Genomic DNA, 19,270 nt, shown 5'->3' on the forward strand with positions numbered 1-19,270 from the left:
GTTTTCCTCCCAGAGAGCCCTTTCGTTCCATACTGTAGTCATGTCTCTGAGACGAGGGAGTTGTGGGTTCTTTTCAGAGCCATCAGATGGCACGTAACAAGTCAGGCGGCTTAACCTGGTTCCAAGCTGTTTATAAAACAAACAAAAAAATGAAAGGAAAACTGTCTCAACTAGGTTGTCCTGCCCTCCCCACCCCCCCATTCCCTTCCTCCCTTCTTCCTGCCTCCATCCTATTTCCTCCTGAACCCAAACCCCTGTAAGCAGACAGGCCAAGGGATGTGTTGCTTGCTTTTGGGGAAGGGATTCTTTTACCTTTGAGTCTTTCTTCAGGGAGCAAGACATGAACTGACTGATGGGCATCAATCACTTGTATAGCTTACAAATGAATTTGTGATTGTTTAACTGTTTTTTATGAACTCCATCTAGGTCTCTAAGAAGACAGACTTTTTAATGCATCTGTAAATACAAAGCAATCATACCTCCGGCCTCAGTCAGTGAGAGAGGAGGGGGGATCTTATCTTGCCAAGCCTGATTGTAATTTGTAACCATTTTCTATTTGTGCAAACTCTGTAAATATGTTTAAAAAAATGTAATTATTTTGTACAAGACACACTGGAGAACAAAGGGAACTCACGGTTTTTCCACATCCCATGTCATCTGTGTCCTCTGCCGGTCCCAGCTCCCACCGCTTCCTGCGTAACCAGACAGGGTGAGCGTATGGTATAGGGTGTGACCTGGGGATTTTTTTTATCTCTTGCATTGCAGGCAGATTTTTTATCATGGAGCCACCGGGGAAGCCTTGTGATAAAGAATACTTACACATAATCTACAACTAATACCATAGTTTGTAATGAGAAAGAGAGTTTTCCCACTAAGATCAGGTCCAAGGCAAGGATGTCTCCTTTTACTACTCCTTTTAAATATTATCCTGGAGTTTCTAGCTAATATAATAGGACAAGAAAAGGAAATAAAAAACATACAGATTGAAAAAGAAAAAATAAAACTGTCTTTGTTTTCAGATGACAAGCTCATCAAGAAACCCTGAAAAAATAAATGAAAAAAACAAAAACCAAAAAACTCCTGGAACTCATAAGTGATTACAGAAAGATTACAGGTTACTGGGTTAATATACCAAAGTCATTTGTTTTCTTATATACCAGTTTTCAACTAAAAATACAGTATCATTTACTTTAGCATTTCCAGAAATGAAATACTTTGGTATAAACCTAACAAAGTATATATAAGACCTATATGAGGAAAACTGTGAAACTCTGATGAATGAAATCAAAGAAGTACTAATAAATTGAGAAACATTCCATATTAATGGATAGAAAGACAATATTGTTAAGTTTTCAAGATATCAAATATAGATTCAATGCAAACTTAATTAAAATACCAGGCAGTTATTTTGTAAATATTGACAAACTGATTCCAAAGCTTGCATTTAAAGTGAAGGCCCAGAACAGCCAGCACACTATTGAAGAAAAACAAAGCTGGAGGACTGACAGCCCTCGACTTGAAAACTTACTGTGAAGCTACACCAATCATAACACTGTGGTATTGGCAGAAGGATGGATGAATAAGTCAGTGGAAGATAACAGAGAGCCCAGAAACATACCCATATAAATAGTTAACTGATCTTGGGAAAAGGAGCAAATGCAGCATGATGGATAGTCTTTTCAACAAGTGGTGCTGAAACAATTGAACATTACATATGCAAAAAATTAATCTAGACACAGGCTTCAAACCTTTCCCAAAAATTAACTTAAAATGGATCGTAGATTTCTATGTAAGATGTAGTACTACAAAACTCTAGGGAAAGTCTAGATGACCTTGGGTATGGCAATGTTTTTTTAAATACAACACCAAAGGCAGGATCAATAAAAGAAATACTAAATTGCTGCTGCTGCTGCTGCTGCTAAGTCGCTTCAGTTGTGTCCGACTCTGCGACTCCATAGACGGCAGCCCACCAGGCTCCTCCATCCATGGGGCTTTCCAGGCAAGAACATGGGAGTGGGTTGCCATTTCCTTCTCCAGTGCATGAAAGTGAAAAGTGAAAGTGAAGCCTCTTAGTCGTGTCTGACTCTTCGCGACCCCATGGACTGCAGCCCACCAGGCTCCTCCGTCCATGGGATTTTCCAGGCAAGAGTACTGGAGTGGGTTGCCATTGCCTTCTCCAGAAATACTAAACTAGACTTCACCAAAATTAAAAGCTTCTGGTCTGAAAAAAGACTTTATCAAGAGAATGAGAAGACAAGTCACAGATTAGGATAAATTAGTTGTAAAAGGCACATATGATAAAGAAATGTTTTCCAAAATATACAAAAAAGTCTTAAAATTCAACAATAAGAAGACAAACAACTTGATTTAAAAAATTGTCAAAAACCTTAAGAGAGATATACAGGTGGCAAATAAACATATGAAAAGATGTTCCACATCATATATCATCACAGAAATGAAAATTAAAATGAGATACCACTGTATACCTATTAGAATGGCCAAAATCTTGAACACCAAATGCTGGCAAGGATGTGAAACAACAGGTATTCTCATTGCTTGTGGGAATGCAAAATGGTACAATCATTTGAAAGACACTTTAGCAGTTTCTGACAAAACTGAATATACTTTTACCATAGGATTCAGCAATTCAGTTCCTTGTTATTCACCCAAATGAGATGAAAACTTATGTCCAAAAAAATTCACACATGGATGTTTATAGTAGCTTTGTTCATCCTTGAGAAAAGCTGGGAACGACCATGATGTGCTTCAGTAGATGAATAAACGGTGGTACATCCAGACAATGGCATTTTCGATGCAAAAAATGCATTACAGAGCCACGAAAAAACACGGAGGAAACAATGCATTTTACTTAGTCAAAGAAGCCAATCTGAAAAGGCTGTATACTGTATGATTCCAATTATATGGCATTCTGGGAAGTGCAAAACCGTGGAGACTGGAAAAAGATTGGCGGTTACCAGTGTTTGTGGAGAAGGAGAGATGAAGGAGCAACACAGAATTTTTAGGGCATTGAAACTGTGTATAAGCCTGCAATGATGATACACACCATACATTTGTCTAAATTCAGAATGTACAACATGAAGAGTGAACCCTAATTTAAACAATGGATTTTAGGTGATAATGATGTGTCACTGTAGGTTCATCAGTTGCAACAAATGTATAAGATCTTTTTTTTAATTAATTTATTTTTTAACTGAAGAATAATTGCTTTATGGAATTTTGTTGTTCTCTGTCAAACCTCAACATGAATCAGCCATAGGTATAGGAAATCTTTGCCTAGGAAATCTTCACATCGGAAATCTGTGTATCTGCCATTCAGTTTTCCTGTGAACCTAAAAGTGTTATAAAATATCAAGTCTATTTTTAAGTGTATCACACAGATACACTGAATGTGCCTAATGAATTATCCAACCCCAAAGTATATTTTCTACTCTATAACACATCACATCTCCTCATAACTAGTACTCTTACTCTCTCACTGCAGTAAAATGTCTGTCAAAAATAGAATACAAAGGAGAAAATGGTGACCTAAGCAAGAATTTTGGATCTAGAATTCTACCAAAAAAATCCAATTCAAAGCAAAAGGAAAAACACATGTTTTTACATAAATTAAACTAAATCTCCATTTAAAGATCATGGCACTCAAGATGCTGACACATCTGTCAGGCACTCTGTGAAGGCCACATTCCCACCAACTCGTCTAGGCCATTCTTGGGAGATTTTCCTTGGCAATCAGACCTCACTGAGGAGCTTCTCTTTTAAACACAACGTTCTACCCAGCAGCCATGTATGGCGGGTGGCACACCGTGACTATGATTCCTGGGGATGGCATCGGGCCTGAACTGCACGTCGGGAATGTGTTTGGACATGCATGTATGCCCATGGACTTTGAGGAAGTGAAGATTATCTCCACTGCTAGTGAAGAGGATGTTTACAATGCCATCATGGCAATCCGTGGAAACCACGTGGCCTTGAAGGGCAGCTTTGAAACTGACTACAACCTGCCACCATCTCACAAATCCCGAAACAGTGTGTTTCACAGGACTCCCGATCTCTATGCCAATGTCGTCCATTTTGAGAGTTGGCCACGGGTGGGAACCAGACACAAGAACATAGACATCTTATTTGTTGGGGAAAACACAGAGGGTGAAGCAACCTGGAGCACGAGAGCGTGAACAGAGTGGTAGAAAGCCTAAAGACCATTTCTAAGGCCAAGGGTCTGTGCCTTGCTGAATACGCTTTCCAGCTGGCCCATCGGATGGGGTGCAAGAAAGTGACAGCCAGGCACAAGGCCAACATCATGAAACTGGGAGATGGTCTCTTCCTCCCCACTATCCTCAGCTCACCTTTGAGGGCATGATTGTGGGTAACACCCCCATGCAGCTGGTATCCTGGCCCCAGCAGTTTGATGTCATGGTGATGCCCAGTCTCTACGGCAACATTGTCAATAATGTCTGCACAGAGTTGGTTGGGGCAGCAGGCCTTGTGCCAGGTGCCAACTATGGTCACATATATGCAGTGTTTGAAACAGCCGCAAGGCAATCAGGCCAGACCCTATCCAATAAGAATGTGGCCAACCCTACTGCCATGCTCCTGGCAAGTTGTATTATGCTGGATTACCTCAAGCTCCATTTCTATGCCACCTCCATTTGTACTGCAGCCTTGGCATCCGTGGAGAACAAAGACATCCAGACTCCAGACATTGGAGACCAGGGTACCACATCAGATGTCATTCAAAATATCATAGGATCACATTGGTGTTGCCTGTTAAATGGTTAGTGCCTTGGAGGCTGAACTGTCCTCCAAATTCCTTCCTGTCCCACATTTTACGTTACCGTTGCCTTTACCTTACTCTACCCAGTCACAAAGCCCAGCCAGCATGGTGGATGTGAACTCTTGAATAAACTAGCTTCTATTCCAGCTCAGAAGAGGTAGGGGGAGAGAATGAAGTCTGAGTTTTTTTGTTTGTTTGTTTTGTTTCTTTTTAATGCCAGAAACATTGCTTGTTTAAATTAGCCATACCTATTGTGCTGTATATGTAGTGAGGAATTATCCTCTATTTTAATCTACAATTCACACTTCTCTATGAGATGATACAGTGAATAGATCAGAGTTATTTGTGGAGTCCTGGACTTTTCCAGAACCTGGCACACTGATTTTTTCTTATCTAGGTCATTAAAATTCTGCAAACCAACCTGCAGGGGAGTCTGGCTTCTCTCTAGAGGTTGTTAATGAGTTAATTACTGCAATAAAAGTTGCCTAAAAAATATACATTGTGATTTTAATAATAAATAAGGCACTATAAAGCTGGGCAGTGCAGAATGCCTCCACTCCCTCCTAGATTTCCCATCTTTTCTCCTGGTCTTGTTTATGTGAGAAAAGGGAGTTTTTGCTGGTGTAATTTTTCACACATGGACATCTCTGAGCACCGTAGGTCTCCTGCAAAGTGGTCTCTTGAATTCCTTCCTTGAGCCTCTAAGCTCAAGAGTCTAGACATTAAATTCCCAGTTAACAGGCACTGGGCCCACAACCCTCTACTATACAAACAGAACCATATACTGTAAACTCCATGCTCACTGCCTTACAACCTTCCATGGTTTACTTCCTTTTAATCTCTCTTTCAAGGAAAGAATGTACATAAGAAAATGAAAAACACTGAGCTCATTTAAGTGTTTACTGTCATCTTATTGTATTTTATTTTATTTACAGTAATTCTAAGGACATAGATGGGAGAAACACAAAAATGATAATTTTATTAGTGCTGGGAAATACTTATTACTCAAGTAAGAAAGAAAAGCAACAGTTATAAAAATTTACAGTAGTTTCATCAGCAGGAATAGATCACGGATAGAAGTGAGATTGAGAAATACAGTAAATCCTTAATAACATTTTGAAAACCTCTGTATCTCAGCTATAGCCCTTGGATCCTGTCATGGTTCATGGAGCACAAGTTAAAGACATTGGACTGAGACCTGAAAAATCTTAGTTTCCAAAAGGCCCTGACTTATCATGTTACCTTGATATCACCTATCCTTGTTATGTATAAAGTCAGGGCTCAGAATGTGGAAAATCAAACCCTAGTTTGAGAGGATTTAATCTGAGAAGGAAATGACTACCTTTAACCCTATCTAGAAGTCTTTGTTGAAGAACAAAGCAAGCAAGAATAAGTCAGTTATAAAATAATCATGGTATTCCTTTATTGGACACTAGAAATATCATTGGCCAGTGCTGCCACTGGCCCACATGGTGCCTTCCTCTGCACAGATGTATAATTGGAACCAAAGGCATGGTTTGATGAGTGAAAAAGGGATGGATTTGGGGGTGAAGTCTTCCTACCTCCATTGCTAAATGAATCCATACTACCTTAACTCGCTTTCCCCACTCTGTTCCGTGTTCTCTCATGGTTGTGAAAATTTATTCACAACCAGTCCAACTGCAGACAGTAGCCCAGATATTGGATTTTATTTGACAATGGGAGTTTATGCTGATAGGTACATTTGAGCTGAAGTTTCCTTTTCTGTTAAAGATGAATGTTTCCAAAATCTTCCCATAGTTTTGGACCAGACTGCTACTAGTATACCATAGTGGAATTTTCCCATTTATCAGTTTGAGATTTTCTTTCCACTGAGCCATGAACATCTTTAGGACACATACTATGTATTCTTTTTCCTGTCCTCTGTGTCCCCTAGCATAATGACATATATATATATATATATATATATAAGATAAGTAATATATGTTTATTGAATCAACAAAAATGAATGATATGGTTGATACTACCTAATATTTCTTATATGTTAAGTGAAATAATACCTGTGCCCACCTCATAGACTTGTTGGGAAAATGGAGCAAGAAAATACACATAAAGGTGGTAGCACTCTGCCTGTCCAATGGAAAATGCTTGATGTAGTTTAGAAATTATTAAATTCATTAATATCCATTATATAACAATCTAAAAGCTACTTCAGAGGAGAACTGGGAAAATGATATTCATTCATTACTATCTTTGGAACTTACTGGACAAATTGCTTTACTTATTATTATGGATTTGTAACTGAACTGATTTTCATGGAGAAGGAAATGGCAACCCACTCCAGTATTCTTGCCTGGAAAATGCTGTGGACAGAGGAGCCTGGTGGGCTGCAGTCCTTGGGGTCACAAAAAGTCGGACACAGCTTAGCGACTAAGCAACAACAACTGACTTTCAACTAGAGTCGCAAACCATATCAGCTTATTTATCAAGTCCCCTTGTCTCTCTCTTTGATTTCTTGAATCCAGCCGTCTCTCTTCTTTCTCGCTGACATCTGATTTCTCTTTAGCTTTTCTCATCTTTGGGAACTTCCCAATCTCTGTTCCTTCTTTACTTTGGGTCTTGCCTATACTTAGCCCCCACAAATCTATTTTGACAATGTACTCAAGCTGAACTTTCTAAAAGGGAAATAGAACCATGTCACTTCCCTACTTAACACTTCACATTCAACCTGTTTTCTTTGACCTTGAGATAAAGGCAAGTGAGCACAGCATGAAAGACCTTCCATGTTCCGATCTCTGCTTCCTTCTCCAGGGTCACCAGTTCTACTCCCTCTCCCATCCCAGTAATAATACTGTGTAGCATGAGAGTGCAAGCCGAGCTCATTGTCAAAGAGCCATGCAGCCTTTCTAGTTGAGGCCTTTGTATGTGGGCTTGGCTCTTCACCCCTTCAGGAGATGATCTACTTGTCATTGTGCTCATGCTCAGTCGTGTCCGACTCTGCGACCCCATGGACTGTAGCCCCCCAGGCTCCTCTGTCCATGGGATTCTCCTGGCAAGAATACTGGAGCGGGTTGCCGTTTCCTCCTCCAGGGGATATTCCTGACCCAGGGATCGAACCTGTGTCTCCTGCCTTGGTAGGCGCATTCTTCACCACTGAGCCATTTGGGAAGCCTGTCTCCTAGTGTAATGTGTAGGACAGTTTAATGTTTTTTGAACACTTAGTCTGTGTTAGGTACTGTCCTAAATGGTTTACATACATTAACCTATTTAATCTTCACATGAGCCAGTTATATTGACAAAGAACCTGAAGCTCAAAAGATGTAACTGACCTGTTTGAGGTCAATCAGAATGTAAATAGTGGAACCAGAGTTAAAATCAAGCTGGTGATATCAGTGGAGTCTAAACCACTATTACTAAATTTCTGCCTCAAATTTTAGGTGATCGAGATAGCCCAGGATGAAAAAAATCAGAATAACCAGATAATCAGGGTAATAGTGCTTGAATCAAGCATCAGATATTGAATATGGTAAATGAAGTAGTCAAACTACTTTTTTTTTGTGGTAATAACAGATAATAGACAATATGTAGAAAAGAAACGATATGTTGTTGAAACAAGAGAATAACTAAAATAATGATAGGAAGTGGAAAAGAAATGTTGAATCTTGCCAAGAGGAGAATTTTGAAGACATGTATCCAGTTTCTAAATCATTATAGAGGTTGTAAGAAAGTGACAGTATTGCTGGGAGCTCAGCTGGGAGTATGCAAAATAACTGTGGGAAAGTGATTACAGAGCTTGAAATTTTTGAATGGGGACACTGGGTCCTTGAAGTTTTCCTGACAACTTGTATAAACTGGGGACTCAGTGTGGAGATGTCTTCACATCAGAATGAATTTGCTTATGCTGACATGGGAAGCTACATATATTGCATTTGTGATTGCTCTAAGAAATACAAGGAAAAGAGAAAGGAGACATATTTAAAATGAAATATAAAATGACTCAACCTCACAAAGCAACTTAAAAATTGAAATAGCTTGTTACCAGTTTTGTAAATGCTTGAAAACCAAATCAGCCTGGGTGAAAACAGCATCTACCGAGGAAGATACTAGTCTGGGCTCTAATCCGCTGAAGCATCTGGTTTGCTAGAGTTAATGCCAAATTTAGTGTATGCCAAATAGATGTAAATGAATGAATGTTGTTGCAAAGGGGAAAGGGAACATTATATATGTTCAAATACAAGGTATTTTTCCCCCTTTTTAATCCCTCAAAAGAAAGGAATTTTCTTAAATTCAAATGTTTATCATGTTCTTATATTACCAGGTGTTCTATCAGTTCTTTCATTTTGAATGACAAAGTATCTGGAAGAGGGGAAAAAGTGGCATTAGTTATGCCAGTTTGGGATTTTTATAGGAATTATCTGCAGAATAGATTTTAAAAAGAGGCAAAAAAAAAAAATTCCTCAGCAAAAGATGAGTCATCATTCCTGGAAGCATGTTGTGATAGTTGCAAGTATTGAATGTCATTATATATGTGCCATTAAAAAACCACTTAATAACAAATCACAGTTTTCTTGTCACCTTGTAGAGATCACAAATATTTACCTATCAGACAAATGGAGAAACAATCCTAATATTATACAATTGGACTCTTGTGACTTTGCTTAAAATATCCAAAGAATGCATCAAATACAAATTCATAAAAGTGCTTTATCTCAGACAGCTTAGACATATGGGAGGATGATAGTTTTGGAAAACTTTAGAGAATTTGAAAAATGGCTCTTGGTTGGGGAAAAACCTTGAGGTCAAGATTCATGGGAAGAAATTCAATGAAATTATTTGAAGATGTCATAGTAAAGGAAAATGTAATAGTTTTAAATTAATCTATTATTTAATATTGCCTATTAAATTATGCATTTAATACAACTCTACGTAATAACTAGATCCATAAATCAAATATCATGGGTAGATAGTTGTCTATTTAAGATGTCCTGCAAAATTATTCAGCTTTGCCCAGAATATTCTTTCTTTTTTAGATATTATCATTTATAAAAAGGGACTGTTTCTCCTTATATTTGGGGTTGTCTCCTATTTAGGTGGGCTTCTGTGGTAGCTCAGTTGGTAAAAAATCTGCTGGCAGTGCAGGAGACCCAGGTTCAATCCTTGGGTCGGGAACGTCCCATGGAAAAGGAAATGGCAACCCACTCCAGTATTCTTGCCTGGAGAATTTCATGGACAGAGGAGCCTAGTGGGCTACAGTCCATGGGCTCACAAGAGTTGAACACGACTTGGTGACTAAGCGACCACCACCTATTTAGGCATTTACATTATCTCCTAAATGGAACATGGGAAATGGGAAAAAGGAAAGAAAATAGATTTTGAAGTTATTGTGCAGAAATGTATAATAGCAAAGGAAGAAGTCAAGATTTCTAGATGTATAAGTAGTATTGTGGAAAGAAATAGAAATGAATTTCAAATGAAATTATAATCTCTTTAAGGCTGTGGCCAGAGTCCACGTAGGGTACGTTATCTAGATTTGATTTTTCAAACTGATAAAAGATGTAATTTCTGTGAAAAACTATAGTGTCAAAAATCAACTATATGCCAAATACCAGAAAAATATATTGGAAAGCCTGATTTATAAAGAACGTGTTTACTCTGGGGTAAGATACGTCTCAGGGATTGATCCTTTTCAAGGTATTCATGTTGTGACAGAATTAGGTTATTTGGGTGCCAATTTTATTCTTGCCAGTGGCAAGATATACTTGTGTGCACAGTCGCTTCATCCATCTGTTCTTTTCCTTATTCACTTGTTCCTCAGTGGTGGTCGTCCCCCACTGAACACTTGCTTTGAGCTGGGTGCTATGCAAACTGCTGAAGGTGCAGCTTGCCAGTCAATGTCCTTTCTCTTTAGGATCTCGAGGGGCAGAGGGAATCAACTGTCATCCAGGACTCATAGGCTTACCTCATTTTGTTGTATATTACTTTATTGTGTTTTTAACAAATTGAAGGTTTTGGCAGCACCACATCGAGCAAGCCACTTATCTGCCTATTACCTGATACTCACAGCTTTTACTCTTAACTCTCATCATTTCTTATTTTGCATGTAATGATTGTTGAACTCATTTTACCTACAGAACCTTGCCCTGATGATGTTTATCTATAAGGTGGGATTTTCAAGATTTAAGGACAGCATTTGATTTTTCTATGAAGCATTTTTTTGGGGACAAACTCTTTACATTGATTAATGAGCCTGATTAGACACCTCATCGTAGTTGACTCTATGATTGTCAAGATTTTTCATTTTTATTAAGCTACTTTTCAGTCCAATTGCTGCTCTTCAAAGCCTTGCTGTTCTATGTTTCCCTCTCCCAGTGTCTCTGAGAGCACTTTGTTCTTTTCAGCACCCTTCTTTTTCCCTTCATCTCTCTCAGATGCCTCTGTGATAGTGAACTAGATCTCTAGAAACACATCATCTTTTCTTCCTTGGTGATCAGCTCCAGAGTGAACTCCCTGCTCTGATACCATTTTGATTCCTCCTTCTGGAAATGACCCCGGAATTCATTTGACATTAATCTGTCATGCCTCTCCATCTTCTTTGATTCTATTGCCAGTGGCATCATCTACTCCCCTCTTGGCTCTGAAGCTGCCCATTGGCTTGTTTCTGCCTGAGGTCTGTGGTAGTTCCACGTACCTCTTCTGTGTCACGGTAGCAGAGGCATGCTCCTGGCTTGAAAATTCACCACACTCCTCTGGTTCAGGTAAATAAACAAATCGCCACCACAGCATTCCAAGTGAGAATTACCTTGTCACTCTTCCACCTGATGCTTTCATCTTCTTTTTCTGAGAAATCACTTTTCTACCAAAGAGACTGTCAAACTCTTGATCTTTTCCAGTGAGTCTATTCCCTGACTGTTTAGAGCACTCCAGAAATGGGCAACTGAGGCTGTTAGTGTTACTTGACCATGGTTATTGTTTTTATCCAGATTGACAGATGCTTTTTATAGACTCCAGCTGAATTTCATCGGAAAAGAGCTTAAAATGTGCAGGAGGAGGAAAGTGCTTCTCTCCTAGGATCCCCGCTGAGCTGATAACAGTCTATGGGATGTCATCTATTTAAACAGAAATAAACATGCCATGGGATGCCAGCAGCCTATTTTCAGTTTTATTAAGCTATTTTCAGTTTTATTAAGAAATCTGTGTTTAATTTTTCCAAACATCTCCAGTTTTGTTCATTTAGCTTTTCTCTGTGTGTGGATCAATTAGAACCCTTGATGAGAATGCAGACTTGGCATTCTGCTCCTTATGGAAACATAATGTATTTGGAGAAGAGTGAAGAGTCTGGAAGACTTCTGAAGGCTTAGCCAGAAACTTGTACCTAACTGACTTTTCGTGTGGAAAAGTATTCCTGGTCAGATGTTGCCTGTGCCTGGGTCCTGGGAGATTTCTCTGTTGGGTATTTGTTTCCATTTAAAAAGTCCCGTTATACAGAGTGAAGTAAGCCAGAAAGAAAAACACCAATACAGTATACTAATGCATATATATGGAATTTGAAAGATGGTAACGATAACCCTATATGCGAGACAGAATAAGAGACACAGATGCATAGAACAGTCTTATGGACTCTGAGGGAGAAGGTGAGGGTGGGACGTTCTGGGAGAATAGCATTGAAACATGTATATTATCATATGTGAAACAGAACACCATTCCATGTTCGATGCATGAGACAAGGGCTCAGGGCCGGGGCAATGGGATGACCCAGAGGGATGGGATAGGGAGGGAGGTGGGAGGGGGGTTCAGGATGGGGAACACATGTAAACCCATGGCTGATTCATGTCAATGTATGGCAAAAACCACTACAATATTGTAAAGTAATTAGCCCCCAACTAAAATAAATAAATTTATTAAAAAAAATAAAAATAAAAAGTTCCTTGGACGCATATAAATTTGTCACCTTTATAAATTATACACTGCTGTCGGCCAGGGTCGGGGTGTGTGTGTGTGTGTGTGTGTGTGTGTGTGTGTGTGTGTGTGTGTGTGTGTGTGTGTGTGTATGTGTATGAGAGAGTAAATATCGTAGATTTTGTGGGCCTTGTGGTCTTTGTTGGAACTATTTAATGCTGTCCTTTTAAAGCAGTGGGAGGGACTTCTCTGGTGGTCTAGCAGCTAAGACTTCAGGCTCCCACTGTAATGGGCCCAGGTTTGATCCCTTGTCAGGAAACTAGATCCCATATTCCACAACTAAGGATTCTGCATGCCACAATTAAGACCTGGTACAGCCAAATAAATAAATTTAAAAGAAAATAAAGCAATGGGAGCCACAGACAATAAATGTGGCTGTGTTCTAGTAAGACTTTAATTATGGACACTATAAGTTAAACTTCATATAATTTCCACATGTCTTATAATACTGTTTTTCTTTTGAAATTTGTCAGCCATTAGCAGATGTAAAAGCCATTATTTGTCATTGTGCCATATTAGGTAAGTCTATGGGCCATATTCTTTGAACCCGCACTCTAGGCAAAGGGGCTAAAAAGCTCTGATGCCATAGGACTTTCATTTGCCAGAAGGGAAAATAGACAGTGAACCTCCAACACACCAATTATGAAAATTATGTCAAGTTCTAAGGGAGGAAGAAAGAAAACAAAACTGCGGTATTGTAGCAGAGAGCAACTGGTGGCCCAAGGACTGGTGGATTGCCTGAGCTAATCAGGGAAGGCTTCCCTGAGGTGGCATCTGAGCTGATCTCTGAATGATACCTGGAGAAACACGTGAACATCTGGTACAAGTATCAGGAACAGGGAAGGGGAATCACTGAGTCAGGGAGAGCCCGGGTTTTTGAAGGAGCAAGGTGACTGGTCTCACTGGAGAGGACATTGCAGAAGGGAAAGAGAAGGGCCGGATGGAAAGGCTTTCGGATTCATTCAGGTTTCAGTTTTAGACCATGTATGTGTGTAGATTATGTGTGTTCAGTCGTTCAGTCATGTCTGACTCTGTGTGACCCTTTGGATGTAGCCTTCCCAGCTCCTCTGTCCATGAGGTTGTTTTAGGCAAGAATACTTGAGCAGGTTGCCATGTCCTTCTCCAGAGGATCTTCCCGACCCAGGGATCAAACCTACATCTCCTGTGTCTCCTGTATTGCAGGCAGATTCTTTACCTGCTGAGCTATTGGGAAAGCCCTTAAGTAGCTTTAACGTTGGAGAGTGATAGGAAATGGTTTGGGATTTGGACAGGTCATTTTGACTGGTGGTAGGGTGAGAGACTGTGGTGGGGGAATGAGAGTGGAGGCCAGGTGGTCAGGAAGTGTGGTTAGGACATTTGTCCAAAGTTGTCATTTTCATTTACATTCCTAACACTATTCCTAATGTATCAATCTGGTAGAGGTTGAGGAGAGAGTGAGAAAAAGTGATAAAATATACAGCTCAGTTTGAACTGCCAGATGAGATTTGCATCATTCACACTATCAAGAAGTTAGGTCCATGTATTTCTATCTCAGCAATTTTCACAGTGACAGCTATTTTGAAGGTGCTCACTAGGTGTGGCATTATTTTACTTAATCCTCACAGCAGTTCTGTGAGGTCAGTGTCTTTATGCGCTCTCTAGATAAAGAAACTAAGATTGTAATAAATTCTGCAATGAGACAATAGGTTTCAAAACTAAATGGCAGAGGGAGCCTAGGACCCTTGCTTTTCTGCTTTAGCATGTGACTTTTATGCATGCGATCTTTTCCTTTACATTGGTTATCTATTACTCTGCATCAAACAACCTAAGTGTTGTGGCTTAAAACAATGATATATTGGTTCTCATGAATTGCAGGTGGGCTGGGCTCAGTGAGTGGTTCTTCTGCTCCATGTGTTGTTGGCTTGGGTTTATGCACGAGGCTACAATCAGATGGTCACTCATCCAGGGCCTGGAATATCAAAGATAATCTCACTCTCATGGTTGTCAGTTGATGCTAGTTGGCTGAAGTGTCTCTGCTCTTCCATGTGACATCTCAGCCATCATTAGGCTTGCCAGACTTTCTTACTGCATGATTGATGGGCTCCAACGTGGAACATTTCAGAAAGACAAGCCAGCCCCATTGTCTAAGTGCTAATAAAGTTCTGCTTGTGTGACGCTTGGTGATGGCATTACCTCAGAGCAAGTCATACAGCCAAGCTCAAAATTAAAGTGAAGAGAGATTCTACATGGGATATGGGTTCATTAGCATCCACCAATATAAGTAACATTGTGATTCTAGCTTCTGCCTTTGTACAGAAATATATTGGAGGTTTTCCCTCTTTTGTGATTACTCTTCTCAGTAGCTAAGGATAAGCTAAGGCACCAGGTATGTTTTGATCCATGTGTTGACTAGTCATTTATTGTTCCTACTATGAGTAAAGCTAGGAACAGTGTGCCAGGAACTGTGAGTAAAGGAAAACTGGTTCCTTCTTCAGGGTGATTAGAGTATAGAAAAAAAAGTATCATGCTGTACAGCTGAGTACCTAAAAAACGCATATGTGTTTTTATGGAGGAACATATACCTTAAGATATATTTCAAACTGATTTTATTGGAGGCCTGGATAATTTTCAGAAAGATTTTTTTTTTTTTCAGAAAGATGTTCTTCTCATAAAAATATACCTTTCTCCTTGTGATGAGATTTTTTTTTTATCATGGAAGAAATTGAGGCATTTATCCTACCAAAAAGTGAGGGCATTATGAAAGTCAATTTTTGTCAAAGATGAACTTATGTCTAGGTCAATTCACTATTTTAAGAATGAGAATTTCATCTGATACCGTGACCTCCAGCTTTGTTTGATCTCCAAAACCTTCTAGAACTCAGCTTCCTATAAAACAGCAATTAAAAAAAAAGCCATTGGCATGAAAAGGTCTAATCTACTTATCACATGTATGACAGATCTCTCTGAGCAATAGAAACTTTTATATATAATAGATGCTCATTTAATGTAAATATCTAAGCTGGCATCTGCTGTTCATTGTTATTGTATAAGTGTTTGGCATTCTAATGAGATTTAAAAACGAATAAAGCTACAATAGCATTTAACATATGCTTGCAATATTTTAGGCACTGTCAAAATGTCTTCTGTGTACCGTTTCCTCTTGCCTTTGTGCAGGTCTGTGATGAAGGTACTATAATTATCTTCATTTTCTAGATAAAGTTTTAGGTAAAAGAATTAAGTAACGCCCGAAGAGGCGGGCCTTGAACCTTGGACCTTTTGATTACCAAACCCATTTTTTTATCCCTACATAATGGAGAAGTAGCAGGATTTTCTATCAGGAACAACAGAAATGGCCTTTTAGGAGACTTGAGTTCTAGTCTCATGGGCTGATCTAACTAGCTATGGGATCTTGGACAAATAAACTCCTCTTACCTGAAAAAATAAAATTTATCTCTCTTCTCTAAAGTGCTTACATTTGCACCCATATTTTTATGCTAATTTAGAGCCTTCATTCTCTTCACAGCTTACATTGTATTTTCTTGCACTCCTCAGGAGAAGGCAACGTCACCCCAGTCCAGTACTCTTGCCTGGAAAATCCCATGGACAGAGGAGCCTGGTAGGCTACAGTCCATGGGGTTGCTAAGAGTCGGACACTACTAAGTGACTTCGCTTTCCCTTTTCCCTTTCATGCACTGGAGAAGGAAATGGCAACCCACTCCAGTGTTCTTGCCTGGAGAATCCCAGGGACGGGGGAGCCTGGTGGGCTGCCATCTATGGGGTTGCACAGAGTCGGACACGACTGAAGTGATTTAGCAGCAGCAGCAGTAGCACTCCTCATCTCCAGTATCCTGCATTTTTTTTACTTAGCATTTTCATCTTCTAATATTTCTATATCTTCTGCTTAATTACTCTCCATCGTTGATTGTCTGTCTCTCTTGTTGAAGGATACAGACTCCAGTGAGAATAGGGATCTTTGTTTTGTTTAAAAGTGTATCCCAAGTGCCTCCAAAACTTCCCAGGGCATAGGAAGCCCCCAGTAATTTATGCTGTCTTTTCTTTTAAGGGATATGTGGGTTAGAAGATAGGAAGAGGCATTCCAGGATGAAGAAGATGGCATAACAAAGGACAATAAAGCAATGGATACCTTGGTGTTTAAAGCATTTTGTTTGAGGAAGTGACATGGGAAGAAAATGGGCTGGTGTGTAGGAGGCACAATGAAGAAGGTCTTTGGTGCCACACAAGGGAGTCCAGATTTTTTATGTTAGGTAACAGAAAACCACTTTGATCGTCAAGGTTTACTAAGTCACCAAAATTCCCAGGGTGCAATCACTGGTTCTAAGAGACAAACCTTGAGGCTTAATTGTATTTGGAAGTAACATTTAACTTTCTTCTCTGAGTGTATGGCCAGTCTTTCCTTGGGAATAACAGGAGGCATCAAAGAAATAAGAAATGATGTTTCACTCTGAGCTCAGTGTGAAAAATGTGTGGATGCAGATGTGTTATTCCTTATTTATGATAATTTGATATTTAATTTAGCAGTAAAAATCTGCTATTTTTGTTACACTGTAAGAGACTTGAGAATTACATAGATGCTAGGGGTACTTAGAGAATCATTTGATGCCTGTTGGGTGACAAGCATAAATGCATTCAAATTAATCATAATTGCCATTCTAGCAAGTAAAATGCAGCAATATATATATCAAAAGTACGTTTCCAAGAGATATGAAGAGAGAATGATAAATAGCAGAGCTAAAGTGTCATGCTACAAAGCCATGTGGTAAACAGAAGATAGCAAACTCTATCACTGCATAGTCTAGGTAATACAGAATTTAGGTATTTGTTACATTTCTCTTAAAGATTTCATTAGCATCATTTTAAGGAAATAGCTGGGTGTTTTTCTCTTCTGAGTATTTGCAGTCAATCTTACCCTTTCACATGCTTTTAGACATTTCAGTTTCCAAATTTTCATAATCATAACTAACACTACAATGAATACCTTAGTGCACATTTTTTTTTCCATGTTAATTGTTTTCTGACAAGATCATACTCACAGTGGAGCTACTGGGTCAAAGGATATGAATTATTTTTGCATCAATTCTGTCTGCTAATTTGGCTAGTGAAAATTGGCACTTGTTAATTTTTTTTCAAATTTCTAATGAGATGGAAATTATGTTGATCAGCCTGTTGTTTCCTTTTCTCTGAAATGCCTGCGCATGTCCTTGCACCTTTTATCAGTTGGAGCCTAGTGTTTTTCATTTGGCTATGCCACTCAGAATTCTGTGCCTACGAAGGCCAAGTCTTTGGGTCAAGCCAAATTGTCAATATAACTGAAACAATTAATCAACACACTGGAACAGTTGGTCAATCTCCTGATGTGATGGGTCATTTCATCCATACAAGTGGATCAATTTAGTGAAACATCTGGTAGAATAAAGGTGCACCCAATAAAGCATGTTAGGAAGTAGAGCTGAAAATCAAAGTGTAAACTGTATCAGCTAGTTCATGACTTGCTCATATGGGTACACATGCATCTCCTTTCTGATTCTTTCCAAAGTATAATAACAGTGATGACGGAAAGTTCAGGAAACATCTGTTTCTCCATGTGCACTAGGAGCCTCTGTACTAATTGCAGTATGTCAATGTTTTTATATTCTCTTGAGTTGGATGTTCTGAAAGCAATCTTCCCCTCGAAATTAACAGCCTTGATTCTCTCAGTGACCCTTTGCCAGATGAAACTCTCATTGACTTCATTTAATAAATGAGAAAGCTTGTTCCCTCATTTATCACACACTGTACTCTGCAATTAGACTCATGCCAGGACCAGAGATAAGGAGATTATAGGAAAGAAACTGAAATTATAAATCCGAGGTTGTTATACTTGAGGTGAAAAAGAGGATTTTTTTTCCATCTGATTCTGTGGAAGTTTTTATTTTTATTAGCAGTCGTATATTTCAACTTTGCTATCATGACCTTTAGATATATAACGGGGACAATAGAAGTCAAGGTCATCAGGCACAAAAGAGGTCTGAGTTCTTTGAATCTTATTTTATGCCATGAATGGAAAATAGATTCTTCAACTATAGGTTTGGTCCATGAAGAATTTCAGCAGATACCTGTTCTCATTTATTTCCTTTTCAGTTATGTGATTTACTTAATATGTTTCTTTGGGATTTTGCTCTAAAAATGAACACTCTGACTGCATTATTACTGCATTATTGCTCTGCTGGAATGGTCTTTGGTGATCCTGAATCAGGGGATACTGTTTTCTTCTGGCCAGTGTCATGTCTGTGAACATTAATAGCTTTTAAGCTAATTAAAATTTAAAGGATGTTAGTATCCGTGAAGTTTTAATCGATGTATACCTGATATGCTATGGATGGAAATATTCCATTTAATTCCTTTGCAGCTTGTACCTAATACATATAATCATGTGTATGTGTGTGTGTTTATAAGGCAAAAGCAAACTGAGATAACAGGAAAAACAATTAAATGGAAAATTCCTTTTTCCTATTAAAAAATATTTTATACCTGTTCCCAATCACTCACACATACATATTTACAGAC

General features: G+C 39.0%; 1 protein-coding gene and 1 pseudogene across 3 annotated transcripts in view; both read left to right on the forward strand.

The window, feature by feature from the left end:
* NELL1 (neural EGFL like 1) overlaps window positions 1-19,270 on the forward strand; it is a 987,615-nt gene that overhangs the window by 670,671 nt on the left and 297,674 nt on the right. The gene's annotated exons all lie outside the window — the stretch shown is intronic.
* LOC145523858 (isocitrate dehydrogenase [NAD] subunit gamma, mitochondrial pseudogene) lies at window positions 3,657-4,797 on the forward strand (annotated as a pseudogene).

The sequence above is a fragment of the Giraffa tippelskirchi genome, chromosome 10 (assembly GCF_054371585.1).
Source record: "Giraffa tippelskirchi isolate mGirTip1 chromosome 10, T2T-mGirTip1v1.2.pri, whole genome shotgun sequence".
Lineage (NCBI taxonomy): Eukaryota > Metazoa > Chordata > Mammalia > Artiodactyla > Giraffidae > Giraffa > Giraffa tippelskirchi.